The sequence below is a fragment of the Mandrillus leucophaeus genome, unplaced genomic scaffold, assembly GCF_000951045.1.
Source record: "Mandrillus leucophaeus isolate KB7577 unplaced genomic scaffold, Mleu.le_1.0 Scaffold12, whole genome shotgun sequence".
Lineage (NCBI taxonomy): Eukaryota > Metazoa > Chordata > Mammalia > Primates > Cercopithecidae > Mandrillus > Mandrillus leucophaeus.
The window spans coordinates 7,916,517-7,933,869 of NW_012100320.1; the positions used below are offsets into that span (position 1 = coordinate 7,916,517).

A 17,353-nucleotide genomic window follows, 5' to 3' on the forward strand; every position below is an offset into this window, starting at 1 on the left:
CCGAGTAGCTGGGACTACAGGCGCCCGCCACCTCGCCCGGCTAGTTTTTTGTATTTTTTTAGTAAAGACGGGGTTTCACCATGTTAGCCAGGATGGTCTGGATCTCCTGACCTCGTGATCCGCCGTCTTGGCCTCCCAAAGTGCTGGGATTACAGGCTTGAGCCACCGCGCCCGGCCAACAGAAAATTTTTTAATCTTACAGTTCTGTGAATCAGTAAGCCAATCCAGGTCTCAATGGGTTAAAATAAAAATTTCAGCATGGCTGTGTTCCTTTCTGGAGGCTGTAGGGCAAGATCAGTTTCCTTTCTTATTCGGGGTTTTGGTAGAATTCACTTCCTTGTGGTTGTAGCACTGGGATCCTTGTGGTTGTAGCATTTGTCTTGATCAGAGCCCTTTCTAGCACCTACATTCCACCCTCATTCCCTGGCATGTGGCCCTCGGTCATCTTCAAAGCCAGTAACAAAGATCAAGTCCCTCAAACTTCCAATATCTCCTTCTCCTTTGATTTAAACTCTCTAATCCACCTTCTGTCTTCCTCTTCTACTTTAAAAGCCTCATGTGATGAGATTGGGCCTACCTGCATAACACAGGGTAATCTCTCCCATCTCAAGTTCCTTATCCTTAATTACAACTGCAAGTCCCTTTTGCCATGTAAGGTAACTTAGGTTCCAGTGCTTAAGGGCACAGGTATCTTTGGAGGGCCATTGTTCTGCCTGTCAGAGAGAGCTAGATCACTGGAGTCAAGGAAGCCAAGTGTCAGTATTGACATAGCTGTTGAAAGTCTTCATTTATACAACAAAAATTTTTTTAGTGCTTGCTATGTCTAGTCATTGTAGTAGGCACTGGGGCTATTGTGGTAAACAAGACAGATATAGTATCTGCCATTGCGTGTCTAGCAGTGTACTTATAAAAACAAGCAAAACATATAGCATTGCTTTATAAATAATTCTTCATGTATTGCTTATTTATGTAAGCTCTTTGAAAGCCAGTACTAGTGTTCTTTGTTTTGGCCCTTTCCTCATCCCATCACTACAATAGTGTTTTACATACTAGATGCTTAACAGATACTGCTAACAAAGGCTTACTTTGTTTTTTCTTTGCATTGAGTTAGGAACCTCATTTATCTCTCTTTTTTTCTATTTTCTGCTTCAAAAGCAGTGAGGAATTTTGAGTTCAAAAATCCAGACTTAGAGGACAATTTAAGATTTAATCAGATACCCACTGAGGAATTTTTAAAAAGGCCTTAAGAGTGACCATGCACTCCATTTTGCTTTTCTTGCTAAAGACTCTAAAGTGCTAAAGGCAGCTATGTTTTGCTTTTTCCTCCTCCTCCTCCTATTATTATTATTACTATTATTTTTGAGAAAGTGTCTGGCTCTGTCACCCAGGCTGGAGTGCATTGGTATGAGCACAGGCTCACTGTAGCCTTGACCTCCTTGGCTCAGTCTTCCTACTTCAGCCTCCCAACTAGCTGGGACTACAGGCACACTGTACCACATCTGGCTAATTTTTAAATCTTCTGTAGAGATGGAGTCTCACTATATTGCCCAGGCTGGTCTTGAGCTTCCGGACTCAAACTATCCTTTCACTTTGGCCTCCTAAAATGATGGGATTACAGGCATGAACCATGCTTCCCAGCCTTGCTTTCACCTCCTAGATTCAACAGTCAGAGAGTACTTCCCAATTAAAAAAAAAAAAAAATCAGCAGTTGCTTTAAACCAGTATTCACCTATAGTGAAGAACTGCCAACTCAGAAGCAAATGAAAATAAATTTCTCAGTATGGCTTTTGTGAGATAGATAGACTTTTAAAATAATGGAAGAGATTTACTATTGTTCACTGCTCTTAGAGCTTCTATCTTCCTCATATACAGTTCTCCCACTGTGTTCTGAGTGTGGGTCTACTCTTCATGGAAAAACTGCAGTATTCTTACCAATTGTTAAATGCCTTCTAAAGACAGTTATTCGTAGTTTTCTTAGTGATAGTCGTGGTTACAATTCTGTATCATGTAGTTTCCCAGTGTAGCAATAGGGAACTTTAGTAATGGTGGATTGGAGTAAGCATAGGTATATGAGATTTATAGACTACACAGGCATTTATTTCAAACTTCGCCATCATAGAACTTTTTATCAGAACTATTAGCAAGTGGCTAAATATACTTGCAACACAGGTTTGGGCTACAGAGTGTAAATGTCACATGAGGCCTTCTTAATTTCAGTACATACCAAGTTCTCCATCCCAAATCCCTTCTTGATTCTTTGACAATTTAACATTATTTATGGATAATTTCTTATTCTGACCTTTTATGTTTCTAAACAAATAGCCTAAATATATTTTATATAAAACTTCATTTCTGAAAGAACTTTTGGAATGAGTGGAAAGTTCATTTGATTTGCTTAAGTGTAGAGATGGCTATTGTTATATTTAAGTTTGGATGATATTAATTTGGGTGAAGGAAAGTAGTAGCTACTTTTATAGAGACAGGTGGTTTAATGTACTATAATCTTTAAAATGTTACTAGGTAATGTTGATTTCTGTGAACTTAGCATTTCAGTGGCTAGTAAGGTAAAGCATCATGTTGGGTTTAGTTCATATGTAAAAATTCTTATTGGCAACTTGAAGAGAGCTGGAAGTTTAACTGTAAATAGTGTAATACTAATTAACTGAAGTTTTCTTGATTATTTGAAAAAGGGGAAAAAACTCCTGTGTCGATGGACATTAAATATAGTAGTGACTTAAACACGTGCAATGCTAGAGAGAGAAGAGGCAGGAAATTTACTGACCTATTGAAACTTTTGACAGGTGCAGTGCATCTTTGGAAGTCAGATTTTGATTATTATTAATAAAACAGCCTTCGTTTAGTAAGTTGAACATCGAGTGAGAAGATTACATGGAGCAGTAAGCATACAGATCTGCAATAGGTACTCCATTCAGTGGGTTTTAATGGGTGTCAAAACTAAACTGACCTTAGTGAATTATAGCTACTGCACGCACATGGTTTCAGTTAGAAAGGATGTGGTACCAGGTAATGTCATCAGTTTTTCCAAATGTATTCCTGGGGAAAATAACCTAAATTCTTGAAGCAGATCATTTAACTTATAATTGGATGTAATATTATGAGAACAAAAGGCCTTAAGGCAAAAACTGTTCCTTATAGAGGCTTTTTGTTTTTCATTTGAAATTAGTGCAATTGCTGATCGGTTTTTTAAAAAAAACTCATGTTCTTTTAAATATAATAATCTGAAGGTGTCGCTGAATTTAGTAGCACAACTGAGAACAACAGTATCCTTAAAAACAAATAATCGAGTTTAGGTTAATTGGAAATAGTTGACTAAATATGACTTTTAAAAATAATACCTAAAGTACATGTAGGAACCAGATAGATTAAATAACATGATAAAAATGTTCAGAAGAGGTAGTACCTTTATACTTAGTTTTTAAAAATTTAAATTCCTGTACTATGTAGATTTTAATGTTTTGTGACCACATGCATGTATAGTATAGTAATAATTCACTGTAAGCTTGTAGTGTACTGTATTAGTTGAAGTACGATAAAGAAATTCTTGCAGAAGAGTAGAATTACTTCTGAAATACTGTGTTTTCCAGCTTGCATTCCTCATCCTACTTATTCAAATAAAGCGATTATTTTCTCCCCGATAAAAAAGGTAGAAACAAATGATTGTTTTACTTTTTTTTTTTTTTTTTTTGGGATGGAATCTCACTCTGTCACCCAGGCTGGAGTGCAGTGGTATGATCTCGGCTCACTGCAACCTCTGTCTCCCGGGCTTAAGTGATTCTTGTGACTCAGCCTCCTGAGTAGCTGGGATTACAGGCGCGTGCCACCACACCCAGCTAGATTTTTTGTATTTTTGGTAGAGACAGGGTTTCACCATGTTGGCCAGGCTGGTCTCAAACTCCTGACCTCAGGTGATCCACCCACCTTGGCCTCCCAAAGTCCTGGGATTACAAGCATGAGCCACCTTGCCTGGTCTGTTTTACTTTTTATTTTCAGAATGCTTATTATGCAGTGGAAGTAGAATTAATCACATTCCTCTCCCTGACCAATAATGTGGAATTCTCTACTGACTGTAAATCAGTATTTTTTTTTAATCTTTAATGAAAGTTCTTTTATGATACCACTAAGCAGATGTCAGAATTTACTTTTCAATTAGGTGGGATAGTGGTGATGAGCAGATTAGACTCCTTTGCAGATGATACATTGCTTAAGGGAACTGACATTTAGACCATTGATCCCTCTAGTGATTTACATGTCAGGACTGAGCTATTTGTCACTTGCTCTGTCTTAAAAGTAGGCAGAATAAACAAGAGGATTTTTGCAGACTATAAGATCCAAACTAAATAATCCTGAAAAGGCCTTTATAATTTAAAAGTCTGTTAAGTATCATAAATTTTATTTTTTTAAATGAACATGCAGTAAAACTTTTTCTGTGTATAGTTGATATATTTCAACATGTGTATAGATTTATCTAACCACCATCACAGTCAATATCCAGAAGAGTTTCCTTAGCTCAAAAACTACCTGGTGTTATCCCTGTGTAGTTGTATTTCCTCCCTACCCCTCAATACCTGGTAACTCTGCCATTTTACTTTTTGTCTTTCCAAAAATGGTCATGAAGTGGAATAATAGAGCATGAAGCCATTTAAGACTGTTACATATCCATTTACTCAGCATAATGCCTTATAAGATTCATATAAGTTGTTCTGTGTATTGATATTTTATTCCTTTTTATTACTGAGTAGTATTCAGTTGTATAGATGTACCACAGTTTGTTTATAAGTTTATTAATTGGAGGACATTTGAGTTGTTCCAGTTTTTAACTATTTTAAATAGAGCTTCTGTAAACATTTGTGTATAGGATTTCGTGCGAATGAGTTTTCATTTCTGTTGGGTAAAAATATATAGGTATGGGATTGGTGGGTCATATTGTAGGTGTTCATTGTCAAGAAATTGGCAAACTGCTTTCTAAAATGGCTATACCAGTTTGTATTTCCCTCAGTAATGTATGAGTGTTCTAGTTGTTCTGCACAGTTGTCAGCACTTGGTATGGTCAGTCTTTTTCATTTTAGCCATTCTAATAGATTTGTAGCAGTACCTGATAATGAATTTCATTTTCACTTTCCTGATAGCTAGTGATGTTGCACATTTTGTCGTATGTTTTGTTATATTCTCTTTGGTGAAGGATCTATTCAGGTCTTTTGACCATTAAAAACAACCTTTTTATTTTGGAAGAAGTGTAGATGTATAGAAGAGTTACAAAGATAATACAAAGAGTTCCTTTATATTCCTCACACAGCTTGCCATAATAATAACAATTTACAAAACCAAGTGCATTTTTCAAAATCAAGAAACCAACGTTGGTACCTTGCTACTAACCAAACTCCAGATTCCAAACTGAGATTTTGCCAGTTTTTCCACTGGTCTCCTCTTCTCAAATCTATTCCAGGATTACATGGTACATTTGTCATCTCTCCCTAAATCTCCTGTAGTCTATGACAGTTTCTCTACCTTTCTTTGTTTTTCATAAACTTGATAGTTCTGAGTACTAGTACCAGTCAGATATTTTGCAGTGTCTCTCAATTTGTGTTTGTCTGATGCTTTTCTTGTGATTAGACAGAGGTGATGAGTTTTAGGAAAGAATACACAGAGGGAAATGCCCTTTTCCTCACATCTTATCAAAGTGCATGATGACAGCATTACTTGGCTAAGGCACTGTTTATCAGATTTCCTCACTGTAAAGTTGGTATTTTTGTCTTTTTGTATTATATTCTTTAGAGATGAGTTGCTAATTTCAGCCCACAATCAAAAGGGTGGGATATTGTTTCATCTTATGGATAGGGTATATCTATATGTTATTAAGGTTTCTTCTATAAGTAAGCCTTTGTCCTTTCTCTTCCATTTGTTTATTCAGTCATTTATATCAATATGTATACTTATTTTATACATTGGCTTGTAATTCAATACTATGTTATTTTGTTGCTAAAATTGTTCCAGTGTTGGTCCCTGTATTCCTTTGACATGTCCCATCCTTTTCTTTTTTGAATACTTCCTTTATTTATGGTACTACAAGATACTCCAGGCTTATCATATATTTTCTCTGCCCTACCCCTAGAATCAGCCATTTCCACTTAGGAGCTCTGGTTTCTTGTATTGGAGAATTGTACTTAGATCCTTTGTCTCTCTGGGTACTGGATATACTTGTTGATACAGGGGTATCACCATTTCAAGGCCTTCTCAGAGAATAGAGCTAGGAAATAATACATTCGTATATTAATCATGTGTTTATGTACATCTATAATTGTTTCTGTACCTATCTATTTGTATTATATATTATGCTGTATATATAAAATATATTAAGTTCATACTGATGTCTGTGACTAATCCAGTACCACAGGGTTCATTCCAGGCTTCCCCACTTTGCTTCTGTAACTTTCCTTTCTAACAGAAACCTGGCCTTGATCATCCGTTTACTTATTTGTTCCATCTCATTAAAGCAAGTTTACAATTGTTAACCAGTACCCCTGTTAACAGGGGTACTGAAATAAATAAATATATAAATACAGAATAAATAAATAAATACAGAAATAAATTTACCCTACCCCCTTTAGCTGGATTATTCCATTTGTTTATAATACAGTCAGATTCATTTGTCGTGGACTGCATTCTATCTTAAAATTCCCCCAGCATCTTAGTTGATTTTTTAAAATTTGCATACATTAAAGTTCAGTCTTTGTGATGTGCAGTTCTGTGGGTTTTGACAAATGCACAATGTCATGTATACACCACCTCAGTGTCATACAGAACGACCTCATCACACTAAAAAATTTTTCCATGCATCCCCTTTGTAGTCAGCCACTACTCCATACCCCAGCTCCTCTCCTGACAACCAAAATCTCCTGTAGTTTTGCATTTTCCATTGTGTCATCTGAATGCAGTCATATAATAACATTGTTTTTGGATCTGACTTCTTTCATTTAGAAAAATACATTTAAGGTTTATTCATATTATTTCATGCATCAAATACTTCGTTCCTTTTCATTTCTGCATAGTATTCTATTGTATAGGAATACCACAGTTTGTTTATCCATTCACCTGGACATTTTAGTTGCTTCCAGGTTTTGGTGGTTATGAATAAAGCTCCATTAAATATTGGTGTGCAGGTTTTTGTCTGAATACAAGTTTTCAGTTCAGTTTAGTAAGTATCTAGGAGTTTGATTGCTGTGTCATATGATACGTGTATACTTAGCTGTATCAGAAGCTGCCAAACTGTCTTTCAAGTGGTTGTGCCATTTTTTATTTCCACCAGCAATGAATGAGAGTTCCTATTGCTCGTATCTTTAGCAGCATTTGGAATTACCAGGTTTGTTTTGTTTTGTTTTTGTTTTTTAAGCTATTCTAATCATGTACTTTTGCTTATGTTTAAATTACATTGTTTTCTTACTGTTTAGTTTTGAGTGTTCTATATATTTGTTGGACAGAGGTCCTTTGCTCCATAAGTGATTTGCAGGTATTATCTCCCTGTCAGTAGCTTGTTCTTATGTTATCTTGAAGATACCTTTCCAGAGCATAAATGTTTAATTTTGGTGAAGTCCAATTTATAACTTTTAATGTTATGGATTATGTTTTTGGTGTCATATCTAAGAACTCTGCTTAACTTCAGGTAACAAAGATTTTATTCTTCTTTGTCATTTTTTGGGTACAAGTTTTACAGTTTCATATTTTACATTTAAGTTTATTTTGAGTTAATTTTTGTATAACATGAGGGTTTAGGTGAAATTTTATTTTTTTCTTTGCATGTGGATACACAATTGTTCCAACACCATTTGTTGAAAAGACAATCCTTTCCTCATTGTATGCCTTTGAACCTTTGACAAAAATCAGTTGACCCTGTTTGTGTGGATATATTTGTGAACACTATTCTTTTCCATTGATTGATGGATCTCTTCCTTCAGCAATATCACATTGTCTTGGTAAGTAGCTTGAAGCCTTAAAATTAGGTAGTATAATTCCTTCAACTTTATTTCTTTTAAAAATAGTTTTGTTTTCTCTAGTTCTTTTGCCTTTCCGTAATAATCTTAGAATCAGCTTGTCTGTAACTACAAAAAATCCTGGAATTTTGATTGGAGTCGCATTAAATTTCTAGACCAGTTTGGGGAGAATTGACATCTTTATGATGTTGAGCTTTCTGATCTATGAACACTGGGTATCTTTCTGCTTACTCAGATTTTCCTGATGCATGCATCAGCATTTTGTTGTTGTTAGCATATAGCTCTTGTACATGTTCTAATGGTTTGTACTCAACTATTTGGTTTTTATGGACCTATTTTGAATTGCATTATTTTTAAATTTGAGGGTTCCAGATTGTTCATTGTTAATGTACAGAAATGTGATTAATGTTGACCTTTTTTCCCCAGTCTTTGTCTCTGTTCAGATTGGATCATTTTTATTCATCTGTAGTAAGTTCACTGACTTTTTCTTCTGTCATCTTCATTTGGCTATTGAGCTCATTTAGTGAGTTTTTTATTTTGGTTATTGGTATTTGTCCACTTCTAAAATTTCCATTTGGTTCTTCTTTTATCTTCTGTTTTTTTTTTTTTCTGAGTTTATCCCTTTGTATCAAGAATGTTTGCACTCACTTGTTAAAGCATTCTATAATAATGGCTCTAAATATCTTTAATATCTCAGATAATTTCAACATCTTTGTTTTCTTGATGTTGGTATTTTTCCTGTGCAGGTTGAGTTTTTTTGATTCCTTGTATACCTAGTAATTTTGGATTATATCCTGGATGTTTGACTATTATGTTAGGAGACATTGGATCTTGTTTAAATACTATGCAGAATGTTGATATATTTGTTTTAGTAGGCAGTCAACCCAGTTAGAGTCACACTGCAAATTTCTGTGGGTTGTAGTTACAGCATTAGTTTGATTTTGAAAGCTTTTGCCATATTACTTGGTTCTGTCCCACCTGTGTACCACCTTTTGCCAGTCTGGAACTTGAGGGGTGGTCTGTTCCATAATTCGCAAAGTCTGTGTATGTTTGTTTGGGTCAGATGCATGCATATGCCACTCGAGGGTGAGTCCAGGAGTTCATAAAACAACTTTGAGGTGTTGCTCTCCCGTGTTCCTTGTCTGTGATCTTCCAGTAATTTCTAATTCTGCGTGGCTTCCCTTTTCTAACCACAAAGTGGGTCTTTATTCCTCTTTAATGTTCACTCTCTGCAACTGTGCCCATATTCAGGGCCAAGTGGCAGGAGGACAGAGAGAGAAGCAAAAGGGATTCACCACATCCTCTTGGGACCACAGCTGCTGTGATCAGAGAGGTAGATTACCTCTCTCAGAGTTTTAGTTCATAATAACCTCCATTGCCACGGCTGCCACAGCTGTGATGGGTGGCTGGGCTTGAGAGAGTAAAGAGAGAAAAAAAAAGGGGGAATTGCACACTTTCTTGTGAGTCTTAGGAGACCCCTTTCCCTCTCCTCGAGCCAGAGGTAGAGGGATTCTCCTGAAGCTTTCCATTTGGGCTGTATTATGTTCAGTCTGGATGAAAGCAGAGGGGGAAATAAATGGTAAACCTGTGGTTGCTTCAGTGGTACATCAAATTCTGGTTGTCTTAATCTGCCTGCTACTGTTACTTTTCAATGTTACATTGAAAAGTAGTTGTTCCGTGCATTCTGTTCAAGTCTTATAGCTACATTAACTTACTGGCATGTGATTACCCTATCTTATCTGGAACTGGAAGCTGACTTAAGGTTTTCAATTTTTGTTTCTCTAGGAATTTGACAAGAAACTGAAATTTTGATTCAGATACATTTTGAATTGAAACCAGAGATGTACTAGAGTTTAGATTCTTTCATTTGACTAAGGTAAGATTGTTTGATAAAATTTAATCATACCCTTACTGTGTATGCATTTTTAGACTTATATTTTAATGTGTATTTTATTAACACATTTAAATTTCCCAGTCTTATCTGAGATTCTGACCTCAGGAAATATTTTCATGGTTTCTTTACCACTTATATAGCTAATGTTCCTTGTAACAACTACTAGATTCAAGGGAAACATGATTATACATTCGCTGGAAGTGTTATATACTGATATCAAATCTGTTTGCCTAGAGCAGGAGTCAGCAAACTATGGCCTACCTATTTTGGTAAATAAAGTTTTATTGGAACACAGCCACACCCACTTAATACATATTGTGTGTGGCCATCTTAGCGCTACATTGGCAGCGTTTTTAGTTGGAACAGTGTCTGTATGGCCCAGAAGCCTAAAATCTAGTCCTTTTAGGAAAGTTTGCCAACCCTTGGCTTAGAAAACTGAAGCAGGGTATCTTATTATGCTACGTAATTATAATACATGAAATGGTAGTATGCTATGTAATTATGATACATGAAATGGTAGCTAACTGATTTTAGTTGTCAGTAAGACTTGTTGTATGAAAACTTATTAGAGATTTAAATATGCATATAAGTATATGTGCAGATACAAGAACTCTAATTTCTTGAAGTGAAGGGTCTGTATTATTTCTTAGAGGAGGTGCTACTTTTCTGAAGTAATTGATTTTTAAAATAAGACTGAATGTTGTTAGCAGTTAAATACTAAGTGCTTATTTTTTAAGTAGAAGCCTTCATTTTGCTTAGATTTTCAAAAATAAAAGTTTATATGACAAAGGTCAAGCTTGTTCCCATTCTAAAAACTATTCACACAAATGTATTTAATTATATTTGTCTCTACTACTAAATTTAAACTGAACAAATAATATTTTGAGAGTGATGATTGTGTATTTTTAATATCTGTTCCAGTAATGCAAGTGGTTTAGCTTATATAAACTTAAATGAAAACATGGGTAATATAAAACTACATTTAGTGGCTAAAGTTGGAGTTACGTTTCTCTCTCATATTTAAATGGAAACGCTTACACTTGTTTGTGATTCCTAAAATTATTAGTGTTTAAATAAACATAAGATAGAAGGAGAAAATAAAATTGGAGCCTAGAAAGTCTATAAAATCTTTGCTACACTCCTCAGGAATTTCTTGGCTGAAGAAAAGAAACATATATTTTAAAACCATGCCATATTAAATTAGAATTTCCAACCAATATCATAAAGGAATTTCTCTGTTCAGGGCACCAAAATTAGAAACAAATTATATTTGCTATTTTCCATGTAATTTTAACAAAATAAAGTAAGCTTCTAAAATCTTCATCTCATAAAGAACTATTATTTGATTTGAAAATAGCCTCTTTTATATCCTGCCTAACCTGAAATATATTTGGTTTCCTAATAGACTTGTGTGAGGTATCTTTGCTTGCATTTTTATAAAGCCAATTTAAAACTTTTAAAATTTACTTTTTAAAGGAAGGAATCTGGAAACTTATCAGAAAGAAAATACTTTGCATCTTTTTGTGCCATCACACATTTTATATTTAAATCAGTATGGATTTAGAATTTGAGTGCTTATACATTTGAATTATGAAAGGTGATAAAATTAAGCTGCAGAAGGGATGGAAATCTTGATAGCTTTAATATGTTAATGAGGCCACCTTAGCATTGTGTGTGTTTAGCTGTGGAGAGTATCTGATTTGTAAACTAGGACTTATGAATAAAATAATCAATTTCTTATGAATAAGTAAAACTTCCTTTTAAATGATGGATAATGTAAGAAGGTAATGCTGACACTTTTTGCATCTATTAAAATCATATCTTAAGACATCTTTTTTTAATTTCCCTGATTTGTATTCTAGTTGTGGTACTTAAAAGTAAAACAAGGGGAAATAAATTCATGGGAAGTTTATACTTTGATTTTCCCTTACATATAATCTTAGATTACTTAGATTTTTCTAACTCAGCATAAAAGATTTCATTATAAAAATCAAATACTGAGTCATTGCCAATTTGATAGTATCATTGAAATTAAATATGTGTACTTTAAAGACAGGCATAGAATTTTTTCTTTAAATTGAATATACTGCTTATCTCTTAAAGTATATGTGGCTAAATAAGAAAGGGCCTGAATGGACTTGGTTTGGAATTTTCTCTGTTCATGTCTTTGAAGGTATTCAGACTGAAAGAGAATGTCAGCTTTTTAACTTCGTAAAACCTGATCCATATTACCGCATAGCTGTTAGTTACAGTAGCTATTTGCAATGTTGAATTTTTATGATGAGTATTTTTACTGCTAACGATGTGGACATGGGTATTATTTTCATATAACTGTCAGGGCAGTAAAGAAACTAGTTTGGAAGTAAACCTCCAAGATTTATCCTCATAGGAGACAATGTTAAAAATCTTATTTTAATATACCACTATGGGGTTTTCTTTAAAATGTTAAATAATGTTTTTGAATAATTTGGTTTTTGTACCCATTTTATCTTCTACCAAATAAGTTTTTTAAAAAATCAATTTTATCCACATAATTTGCTGTCAAGAAAGGTATACTGCATTTGAAGGAGAGGAATAAAGTCTCTTTTTCTCTTTTTTAAGGCTCTTGAAAAAAAAATTATTTTGAAATAATTTTAGATGTACAAGTAAGTTACAATGATAATATAGTATAGAGAGTTTTTTGTGTTCATTACTCAGCTTACCCTCATGTTAACATCTTACATACCCATGGTATAGTGATCAAAACTAAATAATCAATAATGACTTACTAAAACTACAGACCTTATTAGAATTTCACCAGGTTTTCCACTAATGTTCTTTTTCCAGGATCCCATATTACAGTTAGTTGTATTATTTCCTTAGTCTCCTCCAATCTGACAGTTCCTTAGTCTTTCCATGTCTCTCATGATTTTCACACTTTGAAAGACTCCTGGTCAGGTATTTTGTAGAATGTCATTCAATTAGAGTTTCCCTGATGTTTCCTCATAACTAGATTGAAGTTACAGATTTTGAGACAGAATACCACAGAGGTGATATGCCTTTTTCAGCACATAATATCAGAGGCTATGTGGTGTCAGAATGTCCTATTACTGGTAATGTTAGCCTTGATCACTTGATTATGGTGGTGTCTACCAGATTTCTCTATTTAAAAGTTAATACTTTTCCCTTAATTAATAAATATTTAGGGGAAAATGCTTTGAGACAAATATCTTGTTTTTCCTTAAATTTTTGGCCACTAATTTTAGCATTTATAGGTGGATCTTGCCTGCAGCATCTGTGGTGTTTTAGTGGTGATTTTCTATTCTCCGTATTTCCTCTACATTTATCAATTGTAATTCTTCTGTAATACAGAGTAGTCCCTCCTCACATTTATTTGCTTAATCATTTGCTTATATCAGTGTGAACTCATAGATATTTATTTTATTCTCTGGATTAGAATCAAAATTCTGTTGTTATTTATTTTATTGCTCAAATTGTTCCAGCTTCGGCCACTGGGAGCACTTTTCAACGTGTCATTGTCTTTTTCTTTTCTTTTTTTTTTTTTTTTTAAGTAATTCCTTACTTTCTGACTTTATGAGATGCTTCAGGCTTATCTTGTATTTTCCCTGCTCTAGCCCTGAAATCACTTACCTCTCCAAGGAACCCAGGTCCAACTTGTTGGATAATAGTATTTAGAAACCAGCATCTGGGTGCTAGGTATGTTCATTGCTACCGAGGTGTTACTGCTTTTAGACCTTTCAGGGGTCAGAGTTAGGAAATGTATACTGATATGGTTAGGCTTTGTGTCCCCACCCAAATCTCATCTTGAATTGTAATCCGCATAATCCCCACATGTTAAGGGAGAGACCTGGTGGGAGGTGACTGGGTCATGGGGCAGTGTCCCTATGCATATCTTATAATAGTGAGTGCTCATGAGATCTGATGGTTTTATAAGTGTCTGACAGTTCGTCCCTTACACACTTGCTCTCTTGCTTGCTGCCATGTAAGACATTCCCTTCTGCCATGATTATAAGTTTCCTGAGGCCTCCCCAGCCATGTGGAACTGTGAGTCAATTAAACCTCTTTTCTTTATAAATTACCCAGTCTTGGGCAGTTCTTTATAATAGTGTGAAAACAGACAAATACATATACTAACTCACATACATACATACATACTAACTCACATACTAACTCACATACATACATACATCTATATTTATTTCTGTGTTTACTTGCTGTGTACACACTTAAAATATTAATTCATACTGATAACTTCAACTCCAGGGATTATTCTAGTGTTTCCCCTTTGCTTATTTGTAATTTCTTTCTCCCACAGTGAGAAACCTGACTCTCATTCTCTACACTATATTTATGTGTTTATTAGACATATATAGTAGTTGCCAAATTGCTAACCCATACTCCTGTGAGAAACAAATTTACCAAATAGAATACAGTGTTTGTGTACAGTTATTTTTATTTTTATTCTCACATTATCCAGCCAAAATGCTTTTTTCCAAAGTTAGTTGTCAGGTCTTTTCTTCTGTATATCCCCATCAGTCTACTGTGCCATTTCATTTGTACCACAGTTAGATTCATTTTGTCACAGTTCGCATTCCATCTTGGGTTTCCCTGATACCCTGGTTGTTTGCATTTAATTTATATACAGTAAAATTCATTCTTTGTGTTGTACAGTTTTGTGGATTTTGAAAAATGCATAGAGTCACATACCTACCAACAGCAGTTCTGTGACCACCCGCCCCCGCCTAATTTTTTTGTGCTGCCACTTTGTAGTCAGCCTCTCTCCCCAGCCCCAAATCCTGGCAACCCTTAATGTGTGTTCTATCCCTTTAGTTATTAGCCTTTTCCAGAATATCATATACATGGAATCATATAATATGTAGCCTCTTAGGTCTGGCTTCTTTTTAGCAAAATACATTTTAAGTTTCATCCATTTGTTGCATAAATCCTTAGTTTGTACCTTTTTGTTGCTGAGTAGTATTCTATTATAGGTACACAATTTGCTTATTCATTTATCTATTGAGGGACATCTAGGTTGTTTGCAGTTTCAGTCAATCGTGAATAAAGCTACTACATTTACATAAAGGGTGTGTGTGTGTGTGTGTGTGTGTGTGTGTGTGTACATAAGTTTTCATTTCACTTGAGTGAATACCTAGAAGCAGGATTATGGACCTTATTTTAAGTGTATAGTTAACTTTATAAGAAACTGTTAAACTGTTTCCAAGTGAATGTACAATTTTGCATTCCTGCCACCAATATATAAGAATTTTTGCTGCTCTGCATCCTTGTCAGCACTTGATATTGTGCAGTATATTTTTGCCTTTTATCTGTTCTAATATGTGTGTAGTAGCATCTTGTGTTTTTCTGATGACTTATAATGTTGAGCACCTTTTCATATGTCATCCTTATATGTTTGTGAAAAGGTAGCTGGTCTCTTTTATTTCTCTGTATTTTCTTCTTTTGTGATCAGCCAGGTAGATAGTCTTTCCAATATCTTTTTGATCAAATTAGCTGCCATTATCTCTGACTATTTGGCTATGCTTTATAATAAAATACACATTTTCATAATGAGTTTTGGTTATCTGTACCTATTCCAAGGGAATGTATGTATAGTTTTATATAGCTGAGTATTTGAATAATTTTATTGTTGTCTAAAACTAGATTGCATTATAGGAATCTATCCAAAGATTACATCTGTGACTGAAAAAACATGTAAGACAAGACAAAGTGTAATAAATGCTGCTAGTGCCGAAGATTGGCATTGGGTTGACAAATGTTACTTTAGAAAAATAAATTTTAGGGTCTTTGGTGAGATCTTTTCATCTTTGGGTATCAAATGAACAAAGAAACCTGATACTCTCTTGGGATATCTGTCAAAAAGGACAAACTTTGGTATGTTCTTACAACTAAGCAGTTAATATTAGGTGAAAGAGATAAGAAATGAATGTTTTTAAACTTGGGCTACTTTATATAAACATTTAAACTAGCAACTTAAAATACTTAGGACTTATATTTAGTTCTGTCAGAATGGAATGAAGACATAGCAAGTTTCAGTGGTAGTTTTCTACCCTATTTAAGCCTGATATTTACTATTTCTTTTTGTAAAGACCTATGTTTAACTAAACCATTAGAATATGTGTAGGGATGCCACATTATTTAATTAGGCCTTTCTGTTTGTTTGCTGTATAACAGATAGAGAGTTATACAGCAAACTGTATACTGTATAACTGTTGTATAGTTCTTGCCCTTTTAAGAACTTACTATATTACATAAAATAATATGCCTAGATTTGGAAAATAGTATATGCCTTAAAGGATAGCATTACTGTCACATTATGTGGGTAATTATGATTGATTCTGTTGATAATTCTAATTAGCTAAGTGAGTTCCCTATTTCGGTAGGAAATTATTTCCTTTTTCAGTAGGAGAAAGCCAAACGAAACAGTGTTTAATTTACATATTCAGATTCTGAAAATAACTTTAGTATTAGAAGTCATTACAGTTATTACATATGGGAAGATGACTTTTTCTGCTTTAGAGTAAGCATACCTCTTTAAATATCCTATTTAATAGTGTGATCACATGACTGATATTTCTAATGGCTAAACCCAGTATTGTTATTAGGATGATGATGATAGTCTTTGATTTAAACCAAAGCCATTATAGAAAGGTCTGCCCTTTCCAATATAAAACTTATAAAACATGTATATATAACTTACATTGGATGTAACTTATGTATATATAATTACATTGGATGTAACTTATGTATATATAACTTACATTAATGGCTGCTGTAGTCATTGTATATATCTTACATTGTTGTCCCTTCTCAGGCCCTATTTGTAAATGAGATGTATTTTTTGTTTGTTTTTTATTGATCCTTATTCCTAGAAATGTAAATGAGATGTAAATAAGACAAACTGTTTTCCAAGCCTTGTAAAAGTAGAAAAATTACTATATGTACATATATTACAAATATATCTTTTATTTATTTTTTCCCTTCTCCTGAAAAGCAGAAAAAGAAAAAAAGAATGTGGGTTTTATCTATAAGGCCTTGATAGCAGCCTACTTCCTTGTTTATAGGAGACTAATAAGGTGAACTTTGTGATTCAATTGAGTATGCTTTAGAACCTGAAACATAATAAAGTGGCACCTGCTAGCAGTTTTGCATGTATGACAGTTGACATTATCAATTTCACTTTCATTGTTGAAATCAGCACTTCTGAAATTGGGGTATTGAAGAAGGATGGAATTTAACTTCGTTTGAACAGCTGTTCTTTGGTCGACTCTGACTCAGGCACTTTGTTTCCTTATTATTTTATTTTATCCTCAAATTTAATCCTCACAATTTATTTAATTTTCACAATTAGCCTACAAAGGAGGCGTGATTACACACATTTTTACAAACAAAATTTATTCGAAGGAACACAGCAGGCCGGGCTCAGTGGCTCACGCCT

The 17,353-nt window shown here is 34.3% G+C and overlaps 1 protein-coding gene across 1 annotated transcript in view; it reads left to right on the forward strand.

Annotated features, from left to right (window-relative positions):
* GLCE (glucuronic acid epimerase) overlaps nucleotides 1-17,353 on the forward strand; it is a 122,005-nt gene that overhangs the window by 44,424 nt on the left and 60,228 nt on the right. Inside the window, exon 2 of the mRNA XM_011968872.1 lies at nucleotides 9,792-9,882. The gene's annotated coding sequence lies outside the window, so the exon portion shown is untranslated. The remainder of the gene's footprint in view (nucleotides 1-9,791; nucleotides 9,883-17,353) is intronic.